This window comes from Triturus cristatus, chromosome 7 (genome assembly GCF_964204655.1).
Source record: "Triturus cristatus chromosome 7, aTriCri1.1, whole genome shotgun sequence".
Classification (NCBI taxonomy): Eukaryota; Metazoa; Chordata; class Amphibia; order Caudata; family Salamandridae; genus Triturus; species Triturus cristatus.
The window spans coordinates 934518516-934540317 of NC_140590.1; the positions used below are offsets into that span (position 1 = coordinate 934518516).

At 44.2% G+C, this 21802-nt stretch overlaps 1 protein-coding gene across 7 annotated transcripts in view; it reads right to left on the reverse strand.

Annotated features, from left to right (window-relative positions):
- LOC146810867 (RUN and FYVE domain-containing protein 1-like) overlaps nucleotides 1-21802 on the reverse strand; it is a 516661-nt gene that overhangs the window by 493913 nt on the left and 946 nt on the right. The gene's annotated exons all lie outside the window — the stretch shown is intronic.

The window sequence follows — 21802 nt, forward strand, 5'->3', positions numbered from 1 at the left end:
AGCTGTGTGTCGTTACACGCTTCTCTCTGCATCTATGTGTTACTATGTATGCTTTATTCCAGAATCTATGTAACTACCCCTGTCGTTGGGTGTGACAACCTTTGCACTGTGTGCACTCATCTGTGTGAATGCGTGTATATGTGCATATCGATGTATATGACTGTAAGACTGTCTACGTAACGATGTCTATGTATCGTCATAATGGTTTACTATACCGCTGTATCCTCATTAGTATGTTCATAGCTCTTTATACCCCTCGTAGATGTGTCAAAGGAGTCGTCAAAAACTAGTATCTGCCCTTTGCCCCCCACTCCCTTCAGGTTCCCTTTCTCCCCTAGCGCTGCGAAGCTCCCGGGGGCGTTTTAAGTGCTAGAGAACGCATCGTTCTCTTCCAAATCAGGTTTCCTTTGTTCTTGTTTTCTCGTTATCTCATGCTCCCCTCGCCTCCTTCGGACCCCTGTTAGTGCTTTAAACAGGTCTAGGAGCAGTCGGAGCGCTACCCATATTACCAGGATGTCAAAACGCCAGTATACATCGGGAAACTGCTAGCAGCGCTATGCAGCTCTAACAAGGGCTGAGTGAGTATGGAAGACACAATTAAACAACCCTTGCCTTTCCCCTTGGCGTTTGAAAAGGTTAGGAGTAATCTAGGCGCTATCCTAACTTCAATATGACAATATGAGATAACAAGATCAGTATAAAACAACCGGCAGCAGTTACTAGCGCTACGAGGCTAAAACAGTGACAGAAGTGCGCTATGCAAAAACTAAGTAACATAGCAAGAAACGCACCTTCATCCCTCTCTTAGTACTATGAGCCTTCTAAGCGCTACGCAAACAACACGACAAGGACATAACACCCCAATAAAATGACCGGCAGCAGTCGCTAGCGCTGTGAGGCCATACCAGTGGCAGAAGAGCGCTATGCAAAAACCAAGTAACATAACAAGCAGTCAGGTGGGCAACTAGAGCCAAATTTCGGGGGGGGGGGGGGCCTGAAAAATATTTCGGGGGGGGGGGGGCTAAGTCTTCCAGCCTCCATCAGGGTCATCTCCTTTGGAGCCAAACCCTATTACCTCTCCGGCCCCTTAAGCAGCTCCACCAGTGCATCATTTGACTCCTCTGGCACCACAACTGACGTCGCTATAGGTAGGTAATAGGTATCACATATGCAAAAAAAAAACAAATACCAATAGAAATGACAATGCCATTTATTTAGGGATACAAAAATCATAAAAAAATAATGAGCAATACCAATAGCTCTACCTAGAATGTTGCCGAGACCATTGCATTGTAAATGCTTGTTATAGATTGGGACGATAACACCTGTTGTCCATGAGGGGGGCGGGGGGGGAAGACACCTACCAGAGCTATACTGTTCAGGACGCTCGTTAAGACCGGTACCCATACATCTGAGTTATCCTGAAAGAAATCAATTGGGACGCTGTCCTGTCCTGGGGCTTTACCCATACTACATGATTCCAGCCCCATTTTGACTTCAATAAGTGAAAAAGAAAGAGGAGCGTGGGACTTTGGCTCCAGGGACACAGAGGGGATTGGGTGGTGAGGATTTGGGGCAAACTTTTTCTCAAAATGGGAAGCCCATGCCTCCTCATCTACATTTGTAACTGTTGTGGGATCGCTAGAATTCTTAAAATATGGTGCGTTTACTAGCTTTCAGAAGTCACTGCTGTTTCCCATTCTGGCTGCCTTGTCAAGGTCCGCCCATAGGTCCTCCTTGATAGCTTTTTCTCTATTTATTCGTGCCAGTTTATATGAGGCCCGCAATATTTTTATTTGGTCTGGGATTCTGGGCCTCATTTTCAAGGCGTGCATCAGTGACTTCCTCGCTCTTGTGCACGGTGAGTCAAACCAGCCCCTACCTTTTGCTTTGTTTGGCACCTTTGTGCGTGAGGGCCAATTTTACCTTCTCTAGGATGTCACAAAAGGCAAACCCCACTTCCCCTGCATCCGCTTCTGGTTCTAGACATAATAATATGTTACCTTGTGTATTTGATATAATTTCTGGGATCATCTTTATTTTATCAATATAGACCCATTTCAGTTGGACTCCGTTTTTTCTTGCCACAATTGGGGTTTCAACATGCTGGTGGTAGTGTGGGTCCCATATAAGTACCTTTTGCTCTATGGATAAAAAAGCATGGTCACTAAATATCGAAAAAGAGTTTCCTACCTTGGTAGCCCTTGTGCGGAGGGAATTTGTTAGTAATATATAGTCAATCATTGACTCAACCCCGTTTCGGTGGAAAGTTCCCACCGAGTTGCCTGTTGTGGAGTCTGGATCGCTAATTACTTCCATGTTTAGGAAGGCTAATGTAGGTGAAGTGATATATTGGATTCCCCCCCATGTCCTTAGACCACAGACAGGGAGTGCGTTGCAATTACAAGGATGTATGTTAAAATCGCCCAACCAAATAACATTGACATTCTCGTTCTTAATGTTGCGTACAATGTTATCTATCGCCTCGTCAACCTCTCCCACAATTGAATGCATGTTTGGGCCAAACCTATTGTTATAGAAATTTATTAGTAACCATATCCCTTCCTGTTGTACCTCCACCGTAACAATATGGAAGTTTAAATTTGAAAGATCACACTATTTTACTTTTACTGGTAGGTCATTTCGAATTAAAGTCAGGATGCCCCCTTTAGCCCCCCTGAGACAGAAGGTTTAGCTTGGGTCTGAAAAGAGCGGTAACCGTTTATGAACACTGGCCCCATAGCCCATGTTTCCTGGAAACATACAATTTCATGATCTTGACATACATTTAGCCAGTTATTGCCACTCAGTTTAGGAACAATGCCAGCCACATTACATGAAGCTATTTTAAGAACCGTTTTAAGTGGCCCCTGTTGTATTATAGGTGTCTGCACTCTATCACCAGTAACAGGGGCCGAGATGGGCTGCCTCTCACAGTTCGCTTGAGAGTTTGATTTCACTGACCGTAGTCAGTCACAAGCTTCTAGGTCAGATAGGGATGCAAATCCATTCTCACGCCTCAAGTCTGGTAACCTGGGGTTCCCCCATGAAGACCCCCGTGTCTGTCCCTCCCTGTGCTGTAAACAGCCCCCTGTTGCCAGTGGGAAAGGGGGTCCATAGAAAAATTCCCAGTGGTAACATAGTAATGTGTGAACTTCTAAAAAAAAGCCATTACTTAATAGTTCTAAGAGGAATCTAACAAGAAATTATTTTTTTTAATTTAGGACCACACAGTCTCCCCGCATTTCTTTCCTTGCAGGGCCTACCCAAGGTACCCTTCTAGCCATAATCATTTGACTTGGGAGACTCCTACCTTTGCCCCCCACCACATTCAAGTTTTGGTTATCTAGTGGAGGGCTGTCGATTCTACTTGGCCCTCCCTCAATGGTGGTACATTACCCAGCACCAATACCAGGGGACCAGCTGCTGGGGGGAGATGTAAAGTCTGAGTTCCAGTCACCAATAGCCCAGAAACCGATCTTTCATCCCTCTGGTAATCATCTTGACTGCCCCTCCCTAGCGGGATTCTATCTTGGCCTGTAGGTGCTGTATTTGGATAATCCTTTTCCCGGTTTATTTTGTCCCCCACTTCATTAAAGTCTTTCGTACTAAAATGACTTGGATGGCTATGGGCAGTTTTGCTAGATATACCAGCGGTTATACCAGGGGTTGTACCAATACAAATATCAGAATTGATACATGAGGGATAGGCCAGATTAGGGAGAACAGACGTCGTATTTGTGGCCATTATGGTCGAATCTGTTTTGCGTGTCTCTTGGTGAATTATGGGGGTCTAGGCCAGTCATTGATCCAGTCTTTACTATTAATGCCTCCAGTGCACAAAAGTTATTTTTAGCCTGGGTTTCTAAGCCAGTTAGTTTCTCTTTGATGTGGCTTAGCCTTAATAAAATGGGATTCAGTATAGTGGAAACCAAAGTTTCTAGTCTCTGCCACATGGCCTCGTTCATCAAAGGGCATGGAGTAGAGGTTAGTGTTTCCGTGCGACTTACTCCACATTGTTCTGAATCGATTTCGTCACCCCCCCCCCCCATTTTTGGCCGATCTCGGGGCTTTCGCTGGTTTCGGTCTCTGTGGGCCCCCGCCCCTCTTCCTCTTTACTGCGGGATCAGGAGTGGTTCCCAAGGGGTTTTTTCGTGGCTGCAGCCCTGGTGGATGCTCTTCTTTTGGTGCATGTCAATACTGGGTCTTGGGGTAAAGATCCCGTAAATATTTCTGTTTCAGCTTCCTTATCTGGTAGGAGAAGTTGGTTTGGGGTGATGTGAGATGTCGTGCCCCCCCCCAAGAGAGGATCTTTTTTGGAAGATGGGCTCCAAAGATAGGCGGCGTTCTGTCCTTTCAATCTCGTGTGCTAGGACTGAGGTAGCCTTGGTTAGAAAGGAGTCGAGTGTCCCCACAATGCTTCCGCCCAGCTGGGCACTCTGTCCCTCATGCTTGCTCATCCTGGTAGAGAACCCTGGTGCTGAATACTGTGCAAGAAATAAAGCCAATAACGGGGAGTTGGTAGTAACAGTAACAGATAATAACAAAACTACACACTGTACCTTATGTAGTCACGGACTTTAGAGGGGGGGCCCAGCCCAGCCTCTTCTGAGTGTGGACGGGCCTGCCCTTGGCCTGGGCTTTGCCGGGGCGCGTCCCCGCGGTTCGGCGGTGCAGTTTTATGCGCACCAGAGCGCAAGGGGTGATGGGCAATGTAGTTCAGTCCGTTTTCTGCCTCCTCCTCGAGTGCAAACCAGCAGATTTCCCGGCTACAGCACACCGCGGGTCGGCGGTGACGTTTTATGTGCACCAGAGCGCAAGGGGTGATGGGCAATGTAGTTCAATCCGCTTCCTGCCTCCTCCTCAAGTGCAAACCAGCAGATTTCTTGGCTTTTCTCAAATTTACATTTCTGGTTTTTGTATAGTAATAGTTGTCTTCCTTTTGTTTTGCTTTCATGGATTTATTGCTAAATCCGAATAAAGATTTATGATGATGATGACTCAAGAGTTGGCTCTTCCCCACATAACCACCATACTCAAACATAAATATACAGCATAACTCTCAGTATATAAGCATTTATTTGAACTATAGATGTGTACTTACATATGTGTATTGCTTTGTATAAACGTGAATAATAATTATATTTTTAAATGTATAGATATTCGTTAGTTCTGCTTTACAGATGTACATGTTGCTTATAGTTATATTATTCTATGTTTAGCATGTGTACATGGAATGGGACCGCTCTTCATCAGGAATAAAATCACCAAACACATTCAACAAAGGAACCTCTACTCTAAAGGGGCATCTTGCCTCAGAATCCCAAGATACAAGAAAAAAACCATGGGTGGCACATCCTTCTCTGTTCAAGCCGCCAAACTATGGAACTCTTTACCCCCCAACATACGATCCACCAACAACCACCTTATCTTCAGAAAACTACTCAAGAATTGGCTCTTCCCCCACATAAGCACCATACGCAAACAGACATTTACAACATATCCGTCTGTATATAAACATTTATTTTCACAATAGATATGTACCTAACTTTGTGTATTGCTTTGTATAAAGTTGTAGAATAATTATGCTGTTAAAAAAAATAAATCATCTTTGGTCTACATGTACTTGTTTCCATTGTGCATTTATGTACCTCCATGTACTTGGATCTGTGTGTCTGTTACTTTTCTAATGAAAAAGCATATCTAATGCACTACCCTATTTCTCCTCCTATACCTCTTATCAATATCTTTAATCTACATATACATACCTCCTTTATGCATCTATATACTTTCAATGTACTTATGGATCTATATATTTATCACTTTCTTCTAATTTAGCATTTCCAATGCACTACCCTATTTCTCAGCCTATACATCTATCAATATATCCTCTACATCCACTTTCATTTATCCCAAACCCCATACCACTACTATGATCCCCAAAATACCCCTTTCTAGACTCTCTCCTACTCTACCCCCTCCTTGCATCATCTGACACCTCTTTTACTATACCGATCCCCCAAAACAAACCTCTCTAAACTCTTCCCCTCCAAAGACCCTTTTTACTCATCCAAAAGCCTCCTCCTACTGCTATGTCCTAAAAAAGAAATAAAATAAGAATATATATATATATATATATATATATATATATATATATATATATATATATATATACACACACACATACATACAAAAAAGAAGCAGAGAACTCTGGGTAGTTCTCAAGTTTAGGTGGAAAGCAGCTCCTGTATGGAGCACTCTCAACACCAGCGACACTCTAGATCTCCTCACCTCAAATGTCTGTTTTTCTATCAAAACCTTTAACCTCTTCCATGCTCATGACGTCTCCCGGCCGTCATGAGTCACAATGGGCGTGTGCGGATGACGGCCGGGAGACGTCATGACCACGCCTGCGATTGGAATGTCCAGCACTGCGGCGGAATTTGCGCCGCAGCGAAGAGGTTAGCATAGGATTAGCTCAGTGCCATCCACGTCGAGATAGTCCTTTTCTAAGTCTTTTGCCATTTGTACAGCAAAGTCTTTAAGCATAGGACTAGCACAGTGCTGTCCTTGCCGAGCTGTAAAATGACAAACATTTTACAGCACTGTGCTAGTCCTATGCTTAAAGACTTTGCTGTACAAATGGCAAAAGACTTTGTCCTTTTCTATCTCGGCGTGGATGGCACTGTGCTAATCCTATGCTTAAAGATTTTGATAGAAAAACAGACATTTGAGGTGAGCAGATCTAGAGTGTCGCTGGTGTTGAGAGTGCTCCATACAGGAGCTGCTTTCCACCTAAACTTGAGAACTACCCAGAGTTCTCTGCTTCTTTTTTGCATAATTTAATCGTGACTCTATGCCTGAAAGGGTATTTCTTTGATATATATATATATATATATATATATATACACTATTCCCAGAATTCAGTTGTTCATTTGAGCAGGCAAGTGCACATAATGGAAATAAAAGAGGGAAATGTTAAGTAGCCACACAGTTGCTGCCTGTTTCTTTCCGGTCCATGAGGAAGGGCTACGGCTTGAAACGCGTCGGACCTTAACAGTGGTGAATGGTTCCTTCTATAAACAGCAGCAGATTGTTGAAGCGATAACTTACCTGGGTGTGCCAGCCTTTGGGGTAACTCTTCTTTGAAAACATACTAGTGGCTCACCCGGCCACGGCTCGGCACCACTACGATATCTATGTGGGTCTGCCTCCGTGTTGATCAGGCGTGAGGCGGAACAGGAGGTGCTCTTGTAATATGCCAATTCGCTGCGAAGGACATTTCTATACCCAGCATAATTACGAAGGATTTCAGCAACATGTGACCTATTTTGGTTTGATTGTACTACTATTCCCAGAATTCAGTTGTTCATTTGAGCAGGCAAGTGCACATAATGGAAATAAAAGAGGGAATGTTAAGTAGCCACACAGTTGCTGCCTGTTTCTTTCCGGTCCATGAGGAAGGGCTACGGCTTGAAACGCGTCGGACCTTAACAGTGGTGAATGGTTCCTTCTATAAACAGCAGCGGATTGTTGAAGCGATAACTTACCTGGGTGTGCCAGCCTTTGGGGTAACTCTTTTTTGAAAACATACTAGTGGCTCACCCGGCCACGGCTCGGCACCACTACGATATCTATGTGGGTCTGCCTCCGTGTTGATCAGGCGTGAGGCGGAACAGGAGGTGCTCTTGTAATATGCCAATTCGCTGCGAAGGACATTTCTATACCCAGCATAATTACGAAGGATTTCAGCAACATGTGACCTATTTTGGTTTGATTGTACTACTATTCCCAGAATTCAGTTGTTCATTTGAGCAGGCAAGTGCACATAATGGAAATAAAAGAGGGAATGTTAAGTAGCCACACAGTTGCTGCCTGTTTCTTTCCGGTCCATGAGGAAGGGCTACGGCTTGAAACGCGTCGGACCTTAACAGTGGTGAATGGTTCCTTCTATAAACAGCAGCGGATTGTTGAAGCGATAACTTACCTGGGTGTGCCAGCCTTTGGGGTAACTCTTTTTTGAAAACATACTAGTGGCTCACCCGGCCACGGCTCGGCACCACTACGATATCTATGTGGGTCTGCCTCCGTGTTGATCAGGCGTGAGGCGGAACAGGAGGTGCTCTTGTAATATGCCAATTCGCTGCGAAGGACATTTCTATACCCAGCATAATTACGAAGGATTTCAGCAACATGTGACCTATTTTGGTTTGATTGTACTACTATTCCCAGAATTCAGTTGTTCATTTGAGCAGGCAAGTGCACATAATGGAAATAAAAGAGGGAATGTTAAGTAGCCACAGAGTTGCTGCCTGTTTCTTTCCGGTCCATGAGGAAGGGCTACGGCTTGAAACGCGTCGGACCTTAACAGTGGTGAATGGTTCCTTCTATAAACAGCAGCGGATTGTTGAAGCGATAACTTACCTGGGTGTGCCAGCCTTTGGGGTAACTCTTTTTTGAAAACATACTAGTGGCTCACCCGGCCACGGCTCGGCACCACTACGAAATCTATGTGGGTCTGCCTCCGTGTTGATCAGGCGTGAGGCGGAACAGGAGGTGCTCTTGTAATATGCCAATTCGCTGCGAAGGACATTTCTATACCCAGCATAATTACGAAGGATTTCAGCAACATGTGACCTATTTTGGTTTGATTGTACTACTATTCCCAGAATTCAGTTGTTCATTTGAGCAGGCAAGTGCACATAATGGAAATAAAAGAGGGAATGTTAAGTAGCCACACAGTTGCTGCCTGTTTCTTTCCGGTCCATGAGGAAGGGCTACGGCTTGAAACGCGTCGGACCTTAACAGTGGTGAATGGTTCCTTCTATAAACAGCAGCGGATTGTTGAAGCGATAACTTACCTGGGTGTGCCAGCCTTTGGGGTAACTCTTTTTTGAAAAATATATATATATATATATATATATATCTCAGTGTGGATATAATCCGAGAAATCTCAGTAAATAATCCAGCGGCACACCCAGGACAAAACAATAAGTTTATTATTGTTTCAAACGAACAGAACTACGCGTTTCGGCGAAGCCTTTGTCAAGTTAGTGACCCGTGCCCAAATTCCCCTAGAAATACAGGTCAAGGTTGATGGATAGTGAAGAAATACTGTCGCGATCAAACATTTCATTTGTTTACATTTTCGTCATTTTGAACAATCCATGATAACGCATTCTAATAATAATGATAATACAGTTATTTACAAGTCCATCAGACAACTGAAAATAGTCAATTAACATATTCATATGATGTCTCACTGGTAGCACAAATTCATGTACCCCGAGTACACTAAATGATAGATAGTGAAGAAATACTATCGAACTCCACCATTTCAATTGTGTATGTTTGCATGATTCAAAACAATCCATGATAATGTCTAAAATATGCTGATGATTATAATGCTATTCATACAATTATTTTTCAAATTCATCCGACAATGTGAAATTATAATATTGACAAATAACAAATTGATACGATGTCTCACTGATAGCACAAATTCATACATGCACCTGGTAAAGGTACCCCGTGTACACCAATGACGTATTCCCATAGAGACAATTTCTGATACACTATATGGACGTTCATCATAAATCCTAAACATTTAGATTAGGTTAGGACACTGGGTGTAGGTATTGAAATAGATTCTATTTCTCACGATGCCCCGTAATATCCCCTTCTCTTCCCCGTTTTTGGCAAGTGGTAGAAGAAGTTATCGCTGTAATAATCTATCCATCTACTCCATGGGTTAGCTGAATATATCATTTCGATTATGAGATAATGCCGACATGCTGTTGAGGCTATGGTAAACTACATGAAGCTATCTTTGGAATAGAGTTGGGGTACATTACCCGCATTTTATATTCACAATTTACAATTACAATTATATGAAATTGTCTCTGAAATATTGTCGGGGTACATTACCCGTTATTTATTTGAGCACCATAGTACCAGGTGGGTACCTCACCCAAGCACCCTAGGACTTCCCGTTTTATGTCTCATTAAGTATAAGGACAACAATTAATAAGTTGTGTCACATGTAGGAGATATTGCACCGAAATATGGATAACCTGTACTGTGACCTGTCCTAACCTAATCTAAATGTTTAGGATTTATGATGAACGTCCATATAGTGTATCAGAAATTGTCTCTATGGGAATACGTCATTGGTGTACACGGGGTACCTTTACCAGGTGCATGTATGAATTTGTGCTATCAGTGAGACATCGTATCAATTTGTTATTTGTCAATATTATAATTTCACATTGTCGGATGAATTTGAAAAATAATTGTATGAATAGCATTATAATCATCAGCATATTTTAGACATTATCATGGATTGTTTTGAATCATGCAAACATACACAATTGAAATGGTGGAGTTCGATAGTATTTCTTCACTATCTATCATTTAGTGTACTCGGGGTACATGAATTTGTGCTACCAGTGAGACATCATATGAATATGTTAATTGACTATTTTCAGTTGTCTGATGGACTTGTAAATAACTGTATTATCATTATTATTAGAATGCGTTATCATGGATTGTTCAAAATGACGAAAATGTAAACAAATGAAATGTTTGATCGCGACAGTATTTCTTCACTATCCATCAACCTTGACCTGTATTTCTAGGGGAATTTGGGCACGGGTCACTAACTTGACAAAGGCTTCGCCGAAACGCGTAGTTCTGTTCGTTTGAAACAATAATAAACTTATTGTTTTGTCCTGGGTGTGCCACTGGATTATTTACTGAGATTTCTCGGATTATATCCACACTGAGATACTTAAAACGGAGTTGCGACTGAGGCTGGCACCGGCGTCGATAGGAAGGAGAGCGGAGGTTCGCAACAATCTTTTCGTAAACAACATATATATATATATTATATATATATATATATATATATATATATATATATATATATATATTCACTGAAAAAAAACATAGGTTTCAGGTATGTTATAGTTAGGAATTGCCATTTAAAAAAACTTCAGAAATTCACTGGAAAAAACATAGGTTTTAGGGGTGTTACAGTTAGCTGGACATTTCACTTTTACAAAACCAGGGAAATTCCCCCGTTATCGTTAGTTCAGCTAACTATAACTCGCGCGCCCGCAATGCACTGCTGATGACGTCATATATTACATCACTCATGACATGGTCAGTGACATCACTGATATCTCAAATGACATCACTCATGACATCATCCACTGAATGTGTGTTTTTCTGAAATTGAAATATGTTTTATATATGTATATCTCAAGCTCGATGGAAGAATAAATGGGTATGTAAGTGTCTAAATGGATGATTTTTTTAATGAAAAATTGATCGTATAACTGACTGATTAAGTGTATCTTAGTGAATACATGGGTTAGTGAGTAATGTTTAAATATATAAAGATCTGTATCAGTCTCTCACTGTGTTTAAGTGGCTACATAGGTTGGTGAGTAGCTACATAAGTGTCTATACAGGTTATTAGTTGTTTTTTTGAGTATCAGTATGAGTGTCTGGGTGTCTATATGGTTTGGTGGGGGGTATTACATAGTGCATAGATGCATGAATGAGTGACTCACTGTTTGTATGTGTTGAAGACAGCATGTGTGCAGGACTGTATGGGTGGATGAGTGTGTGTATGGGTGTGTTAGTGAGTGAATGACTGTCTCAGTAATGTCTTTATGAGTAACTACATATGTTTTAAACTAGTATATGTGAGTATTGGTGTATATAAGTGAGTATATGTGAGAATGAGAGATTGGAAGAGTTCCTGTATAAATTAGTATGTGTTCCTATAAATGATTGCTTAAGAGAGTAAGTATGTGTAAGTTTCTGTAGAAGTAATTATGGTGGTGTGTGTCTAACTGTATATGCAAGTAAATGGATGTTTGATGCTTTGTTTGCATGTGTGACTATGTGTGTGAGTAACTATGGATTAGTGTCGGTGTGTAACAGGATGTATAGGTGTATGAGTACATATGATGAGTGAGTACATGTATGAGTGACTGTATAGGACTGTTGGTGAATGAGAGGATGTGTGTGTAGATCTTGGAATTACTGAATAGGTGTGTTGTAAGTGGTATTGGTATGTCCATTGTTTTGAAAATGTTAATTTCTATTTTTGAGTGTGTGTATCAAAGGTTATATTAGGGTGAGAGGAGGTCGGCCACTCTATCACAAGGATGATGTCATCAGTGATGTCATTTGAGATGTCATCAGTGATGTCATGAGTGATGTCACTGACCTTGTCATGAGTTATGTAATATGTGACGTCATCAGCAGTGCATTGCGGGCGCGCGAGTTGTAGTTAGCTTAACTAACTATAACGGGGGAATTTCACTGGTTTTGTACAAGTGAAATGTCCAGCTAACTGTAACACCCCTAAAACCTATGTTTTTTCTGTGAATTTCAAAGCTTTTTTAAATGCTAATTCCTAACTATAACATATCTGAAACCTATGGTTTTTTCAGTGAATTTCAAAGGTTTTTTAAATGATAATTTTTAAATATATTAATTGTTATATTTAGTTTTTTTATACTGTTTTTCTACATTTTCTAAACTATTTATTTTTACATATTTTATTTTTTAAATTATATTTCATATTTTTTATATAAATTGAAAAAAAATGTTTTTAAAAATATTGAAACTCATATTGTTTTATTTTAATTGTATACTTTTAAAAATATTCTTCCAAAAACGCACACAGTTGAAAGTGCACTCGAAGAACAGGCCGACCCAGCTGTTACTTGCGAGGTCTTTATACCGGCCTGTCCAGGTCGGGAAAGTGCACCGCCATAAGAATAAAATATGGACTGTGGGCTGCAGATTCACTGCAACCGTCTCACGGAGGAACAGGTGACAATATAACCAACAGGCGGAGACATTTGGGACCCATTCAGGGTTTTAATTTTATGTGGTCGGCGGAAATCTATGGTAGAAAAATCTTGAGCACTACATGTCCCATGAGGCACTGGGGACTAAGCCACTTGGACTCGATATTTAAATCAAGAGGTGCTCACTTCCGCCGTTTGCCACTTTGCCCGTGATCAAGGAGCATTTAGCTTTGAAACGCGTAGGGCTGAACTATTATACCAAAGACTCTGCCGGTTGGTGATGAAATAAAGACCTCGCAAGTAACAGCTGGGTCGGCCTGTTCTTCGAGTGCACTTTCAACTGTGGGCGTTTTTGGAAGAATTTATACCGGCCTGTCCAGGTCGGGAAAGTGCACCGCCATAAGAATAAAATATGGACTGTGGGCTGCAGATTCACTGCAACTGTCTCACGGAGGAACAGGTGACAATATAACCAACAGGCGGAGACATTTGGGACCCATTCAGGGTTTTAATTTTATGTGGTCGGCGGAAATCTATGGTAGAAAAATCTTGAGCACTACATGTCCCATGAGGCACTGGGGACTAAGCCACTTGGACTCGATATTTAAATCAAGAGGTGCTCACTTCCGCCGTTTGCCACTTTGCCCGTGATCAAGGAGCATTTAGCTTTGAAACGCGTAGGGCTGAACTATTATACCAAAGACTCTGCCGGTTGGTGATGAAATAAAGACCACGCAAGTAACAGCTGGGTCGGCCTGTTCTTCGAGTGCACTTTCAACTGTGGGCGTTTTTGGAAGAACTTTTAAAAATATATTTATATTTTTTTATTGTTTTTTTTTTTTTCAAATTTGTTTTGGGAGTCGCGCACCCAAAGCGTACCTTTCACGATCACTGCGCGGAACTTAGCCGCCATTTTACGATTGTTGTGTAGGATCCGCGTAGGGTGTGCGATGGGTGCGTATTTTCCTGCGCGACTGCTATGCGACCGGTACGCGACTCCAGGCGCATACGCGAAACATACGTATTACTTAACGCGACATTCGTGCACTTGCGCATGATGTCATATACGTGTTCGACACGTTAGGAGTTGCGCACCCAGCGCGTGCCCACCAGGGGGCCGCACTGAGCGCCGCGCTGGGTGTGCGACTACTAATTTTAGCGTAAAAACAAAAAATAGCACCTATCACTAATTTCTATTCTCCCCGGGGACCCCATCCCCTGGGGCTCATATATAACGTTGGGGACCGTGGAGGGAGCCCCAATGCCCCCACGGTCCCAGCCGGCTCCCCGCGTCCTTCGGGAGCCGGCATTGTTTTTCCACACGGGGAGCTGCTAACATGCAGCTCCCCATGTGGAAAAGCAAAATAGTTTGCATTTATAAAGAGAGAGCAGGTTTCCCTGCTCTCTTTCAAAATCCAAACCAAGTTTGCTATGACAGGGCAGGAGCCTCGGCTCTCGCCCTGCCATTGCAAACAGCAGTGTCCCAGGGATGGGCACCCTGGGACACTGCAGGAGCCCGCCCTGGGGGTGTCGGTCCCCAGGGCCCTCGAGGGCTCCAGGAGGGGGGCCACGTGGCCCCCCTCCAGAACATACAAAGCCCCGGGGGTGGTGATCCCCGGAGCTTGGGGGGGGCCTTTGAGCCACCACAACCATTTTTGAGAAAGCCCCAGGGGGTAGCGGACCCTGGGGCTGGGGGGGGCCTTTGAGCCCCCCCACCCATCTATTTTGCTGGGGGGGTGGCGATTGAGCCCCCCCCACCCATTTATGTTGTAGCCCCGGGGGGTGGCGGCCCCCACGGCTGGGGAGCCCCTCTGGGCTCCCCATAAAATGTAAAACTTTTGCCCACGGGATTTGCCCCCCCCCCCCCCCCCCCCGAGTTCTAATTATTAAAGCCCACGCTTCATTTTTTTTTTTACAGCCTGCGCGTATTTCGCCGTTTAAAAATAAATAAATTACAGCCCTGGGGGTCCTTGTGGGACCCCCTAAGCATGTCTAGAGGGTCAGGGTATTTCTACCCTGCCCCCTTTATGAGTTTTACACACTAGTTCCACTGATTTCTTCAGCCTCGCTTCTACCAAGGCACAAAATGGCTGCCAACACTTCCTGGTTTGGAGTGTTGACAGACAGTTGAGAGACAATTAGAATGCAGCTCGTGATCGGGAGGGTGCGTGGATCCAGCGCGGCCATAGATATATATGTGATTTTGATTTTCTCAGGAACTACTGAACGGATTTACACCATTTAAGCAAAAGGCACGACTCTGAACCAAGGTCTACCTTTCTGCCAAATTTGGTGTAATTCCGCTCAGCAGTTCGGGCTGTAGCTGCGACTAAAGGTCCGTATGGAAAATTGCATGGGGAAAACACGTTTTGGGCCCCTCCTTTTTTCTCGTCCCCCGCTTGACGAATCACCCCAGTTTTGAAACGTTTGCGAAGATTCGTCAACTGGCGCCAAAGTTATTCCAAATAGAATGTTGCGGATTTCCTATGGATAATAGGTTACAACTATAACGACCTACTGGCGACCGCCAGTAGGTAATATATATTATATATATCAATAAAATAGCAGACTAACATGTTTACTTCTCAAATTCCATACTCCACTATACTAACTCATCACTAATCCTTTATGGGTTCCAGAGTAGCGTGCTACTCGCCAATAAAGGCCCCTTCAGGGTTACAAGTGCTATATAAATGCAAACCTTTTTTACCCCTCCCCAACCCTTCTCAATCCAAATAACTGACTAACATATCCACCACTCAAATTAATTTCATGTTTCACCATACTAATTCAACACTAATCTTTATGGATTCCAGATTACCGTGCTACTCGCCAGAAAAGCGCTTCAAAACCCCATCAGGGGTAGCAAGCGCTATATAAATACAAACCTCTTTCACTCTTCTATCCCGCCACCTAACCTTCTCTATCCAAATAACTGAATAACATATCCACAACTCAAATTACTTCATATTTCACTGTACTAATTTTCAACACTAATCCTTTATGGGTTCCGGAGTAGCGTGCTACTCGCCAGAAAAGTGCTTTCACACCCATCAGGGGTAACAGGTGCTATGTGAATGCAAACATTTCTTCCCCTTCTATCCCTCCGCTATCCTTCTCACTCCAAATAACTGACTAATATCCACCACTCAAATTACTTTCATATTTCACCATACTATTTCACCACTAATCCTTTATGGGTTTCCGGAGTAGCGTGCTTCAACACCCCATCAGGGGTAACAAGCGCTATATAAATACAAACCTTTTTCCCTCTTCTATCCTTCTGCTATCCTTCCAAATCCAAATAACTGACTAACCTATCCACCACTTAAAATTTACTTGCAGGTTTCACTATACTAATTCAACACTAATCCTCTATGGGTCCCGGAGTAGCGTGCTACTCGCCATAAAACGCTTTGACGCCTCGTCAGGGGTAGTAAGTGCTATACAAATGCAATTACAATACAATGTATATAGGCGACTGCATAAATAAGTAAATGTGTTATAACTATTTATCTACATTTATTCACTATTGAATAACAACAACAAATATTAGGTTTTAGAGCAATACTTAAAAGTTTGAGTTTGTTGAATACAGCTTGAATCTACATATATTGCCTTCCTTCTGCATGTGTACCTTCCATGTACTTATGTATCTTTGCATTTGTTACTTTGCGGCTAGTTTTGTATCACCAATGCGCTAGCTCACCATATACCTCTTGCAGTATGTCCTCTACCTCCACTTTGGCTCCTCTCAAACCTCATTCTACAACTCTTCCCAATGCACCACTCTGATTCTCGTCCTATGCCTCTCTCAATATAACCTCTACCTCCACTCTCTCACTCATTGCAAACCCTATTCCACTACTATGATCCCCAAAATAACCCTTTCTAAACTCTTCGCTCCTTGCATCATCCCATACCTCTCTTACTATTAAGATCTCCCAAACAAGCCTTTCTAAACCCTTCCCTCTCCACCTCCCATTTACTCACCCCAAACCTCCTCCTACTGCTATAAACTCCCGAAAAAAATTACTCTGTAGATCCTTCCCTCTTCTATCCATCCACTATTCCTTTTCAATCCAAACAACAGACTAACCTGTCCACCGCTCAAATTAATTTCATATTTCCCTATACTAATTCCCCACTAATTCTATGTGGATTCCAGAGTAGTATGCTACCCGACAAAAAGCGCTTCAACATCTCATCAAGGGTAGCAAGCGCTATATAAATACAAACCCTTCCCTCTTCTATCCCTCCACTATCCTTTTTCCAATCCAAATAAGACTATCATGTCCACCGCTCAAATTAATTTAATATTTCCCCATACTAATTCACCACTAATACTTTTGGGTTCCGGAGTAGTGTGCTACTCTCCGAAAAGCGCTAAAACACCTCATCGGGGAAGCAAGCGCTATATAAATGCAAACCCTTTCCTCTTCTAGCCTGCCACTATCCTTTTCAATCCAAATAACAGACTAACATGCCCACTGCTTAGTTAATTTCTTATTTCACTATACAAATTCTACTCGCCGTAAAAGAGCTCCAATGCCTCGTCTGGGAGGGGGGGTAGTAAGCGCTATATAAACGCAATTACAATACAACAGACTCCCTTGTTGGTGATGAAATGATCTTCACCATTGGGCAAAACAAAAATACTTTCCTTCTTCCCAATTCCCCTAGTGACACAACAGTCCCTCGAAATCCTGTTTAACCGGTGAGTTGAGGAACACAGGGAAGATGTCAGTATAGCAGTAGTCAATCTCCCCACGCCACATACACCTGCTGAACATCTGTTAGCTCATCTATTGTAAATTACTTAGACGTTTCCTACTGATATCGTTATACAACTTTTTTCAAAAAGCAGTCTTCTTGAACTAGAGCCATGCTAAATAAAAAGTCTAAATAAAATTGATAATGAAAGCTATAATTACTCAGGATTAAAATGTACAGTCACAACTTGGGCGTCCCAGTAGTGGCATAAATGTGGCTGTTGTATCTCTGACGCAGTCCCCCGCACTAACACAGACAGAGCAATTTCAAAACTGGGTGACCCACTGGACACTAGTAGACGCCTGGCGAGAAAAGAACCCAAACATCAAGTTGTACCCCTTTTACTCCGCCCGACACAATCTAAGGGTGAGACTAGATAGATTCCTCTGCTCCGCAGCACTGCTCCCCCAAATACAACACGCTGACTACCTGGGCAGAGTACTGTCAGACCATGACGCACATACAGTGATCCTCAGATGGAGACCGCCCCACCCCCTCCCCGTACCCACGAGGAAATTGCCTAGGGAGTGCCTCACTGATCAGGTGTTCTGTAGCATGCGTGGCGACCACATTCAGGAATACTTTGCACTAAATGCAGGCACAGCCACATCTAGATTAATAGAATGGGACGCGTATAAGGTCGAGGCCAGGGGACACTGCATCCAACAAAGAGTAGGAGTGCGAAAAACACTAGAGCAGTCACTGCAAACTGCGGAAACAAGAATGGCAGCCCTAACAAAAAGCATGGATAAAGGGGAAGCTACCCCGGAGCAAGTGGCGACAGCTAAAACATCATATGCAGAGACCATGAGAGACCTTCGCAAATATAACTTCAGAGTTTATGCCGCTCGGGTACATCGGGAGGGAAACAGGGCGGGAACACTCCTAGCCTGGCTTGCGAAATAGGACACGGACATGAAACCAATCACAGAATTGATAGACGCAACGGGTACTCCTAAACAGTCACAAGTAGATATACTACGCATTTTCCACGACTATTACGCAGGAGTCTATCGGGCTCCGCCACAGTCATCAAGACCAGTGTTGTCCCAGTTCTTCCACTCATTGCCTCTACCTGGCATCCCGTCTGCGGATGGGAAGGCGTAAAGAGACAAAGATAAAATCCCCGGAAGTAACCCACGCAATCAGGGCACTGGCACGACGTAAGGCGCCGGGAATGGATGGCTTTCCCCTCGAATACTATACCACCTTCTCAGGCCAACTGACCCCACGGCTTGTATCCATGTATGAAGACGCGTTACAAAGAGATGAACTTCCAGGTTTGCTCAGGGAATCTACCCTGGTAACATTCCTTAAACCACAAAGGGATCCCACACTCCCGTCCTCATACAGACCTATAACCCTCCTCAACGCGGACTGTAAAATTTTAGGGAACATTTTGGCCGACCGGTACATCTAAGAAGTCCTCCCACAGTTGATCCACTCAAACCAAAGTGGTTTTCTCCCCAGACGCAACATGTCCCAGAATATACGCAGGCTCTTCCATATACAGGATAGAGCGAAAGATCACTTCCCACACGCCGCATGCCTAATTCTGGACCTCGAAAAGGCCTTTGATACACTACTATGGCCATATCTATTCGCCGTCCTCTGTAAAGTACGCGTCGGCCCAAACCTGCTAGCATACACACAACTCCTCTATAAGGGCCTCACAGCTAGGGTGAGAGTGGGAAAGTACATTTCAACCCCATTCCCGGTGGAACGGGGGATGAAGCAGGGATGCCCCCTGTCTCCCCTCCTGTTCATCCTGGCATTGGAGCCCCTGGCCATTCGCTTGCGTCAGGGGGGTGAGGCCTGGGGCATTCCAATTGCAGACACAGTACATTGCGTATCGCTATACGCCGTTGATCTCTTGATCTATGTACGGGATATCACAAGCGACCTTACACCGATATGGACAATATTACAAGACTTCGCAGAGGCTTCTGGACTCAAAGTCACTTGGGGAAAATCCATGATTTTTCCACTAAGCCTCCACCTAGCTCCCTCGGAGGTAGCGATAGGACCCCAGACACTCGGTTGGAGTGCTGCGGCACCACGATATCTGGGAGTGAGGCTGTATCACTCACCAGAGAGCTTCTATGAGGGGAACCATCGCAAGACATTGTCCGGGCTACATATGGCGGTCGCCTTCTGGAAGACCCTGTCTTTGGCCCCCATAGGGCGAGTAGACCTAGCTAAAAGGATTATGGTACCCAGACTGCTCTATTCCTTTACCAATCTCCCAGTGATACCACCACGCTCCTTTTTTCAAGAGCTAGACACACTACTTACAACGTTAATATGGAGGGGTGGTAGACGCAGGGTGGCCTTACAAACCCTTTACTTACCCACAACACAAGGGGGTCTGGGAGCCCCCTGCTTTGAAGCTTATTTCTTAGCAGCTCAGCTTCAGTGGCTATCCCATTGGACCGTCACATAGAGGAGACATTCCCCAACGACGACCGGATACCTCTCCCGGCCTTCCAGAGACTACTGATGCCGGGTACCAAGCCTACACGTACACACCCCCTACAGGTATCAATAGCCTGCAAATGCATGATGCGTATACACTGTATGTCAAGGGGTCAGCCCCTCTACACTCCGTTGCTCCCATTAGTAGGATTCCCTCAACGGGAGAAATATTAAACCTCCAGCGTCCTCCGGATATGGACTGAGAACGAGGTGACAGAGGTCGAGTCCCTGTTCGAGGATGGGCAGCTGAAAACATATGCCCAGATGAGGGAAGGCTACGATCTCCCCCCGGGACAATTCCTATTACACAGACAATTAGTAGATAGCGCCCGAAACTGCTGGGATCTCACTGAAGGGGAACCACCGACACACCCGGTACTACACACTATTCTGCGTATGGGTGCGGGGAGGCACTTAGTCACTTGGCACTACAAATGGTTCTGGGAACTGATCACAGCTCTCTTACAAGCCCTACACTAGAAATGGGAGGACGAGATCGGACGAGTGTTCCATGACAAAGAATGGGAAAAAGGCACTGGAGTACCCAAAAAAGGTTTTTAGGAACGCATGCTTCAAAAACATTCAATTCAATATTTTACATCGGGCATACTTAACACCTCACCGGCTCCACGGTTTTTACCCTGATACACATTTTGCATGTCCCAGATGCCAGACGCCCGAAGCCAATTTTAAGCACATGTTCTGGGACTGTCCCACAATCCAACAGTATTGGGATAGGGTACATCAGACACTCAGGGCGACAGTCAACCTCATGAACATTTCTACGTGGGAGGCGTGCGCCCTAGGTGTCTTCCGCAGGCGGAAGACAGAAAAGGTGCAACGCAGGTTTGCATCCCTAGCTATTCTTTTAGCAAAACGTGGAATAACCATGCATTGGAGGGCCCCGGTAGGACCCCCAGAAGCAGCCTGGATAGGCGCCGTGAAAAAGTGGGGGGCAGCAGAGGAGGAGACACTGAGAGACGAGGAGGTGAAGGTGAAGCGTAAACATCCCATCTCTATGGAATGGGCACAACTCCTGTTCCAATTTGTTCAAGAGGCAACACCAGAGGAATCACCCACAGCCATGCAATCCCAATCCCAAACTCCACCCCTGTCCCCCATGGTGCAAACAAACACTAATATGAAATAGCCGTGTGATGCGTAGAACCGACTGTGTACTAAGGCCCCTTCAGACTAACACCCCGGTCCCTGATGGGAGACGCGACGCCCCCCCGGGCTCCTCTCTCCCCCCGCTATCGACACCACAGCACATTAACGAACAAACCCGAATCAGCCACAAAATAGGCAACTACCAAGATACGATCCGTAGGCTCTCCAACCCCCCTTCCCCCTCACTTCCCCCCCTCAGTTAACTGTTCTAAGTCCCCCCCCCCCCCCCCCCCCCACACCCACATAATCGGTATATCCGTACCGGGAACACAATCATGGACACTATATAAGAAGGTCTGCGGGGATAGAGCTGGGGACTGAACACCAACCCACTCCTCGGGGAAACCCACGTATGCAGGGACCAGGCAACCTACCATTGCACGTAATAGTACACCTGAAAGGTAAATCCCATTTCATTTTGCTGTTCCTTACATGTGATGAAAAATATAAGATGGGATGGTTGTTCCGTGATGCAATGATACCATTCAACTGCCTACACTCTCCTGTCAACATGTGTTAATAATGATGTGTAACTATGTACCATGAAATGTAAA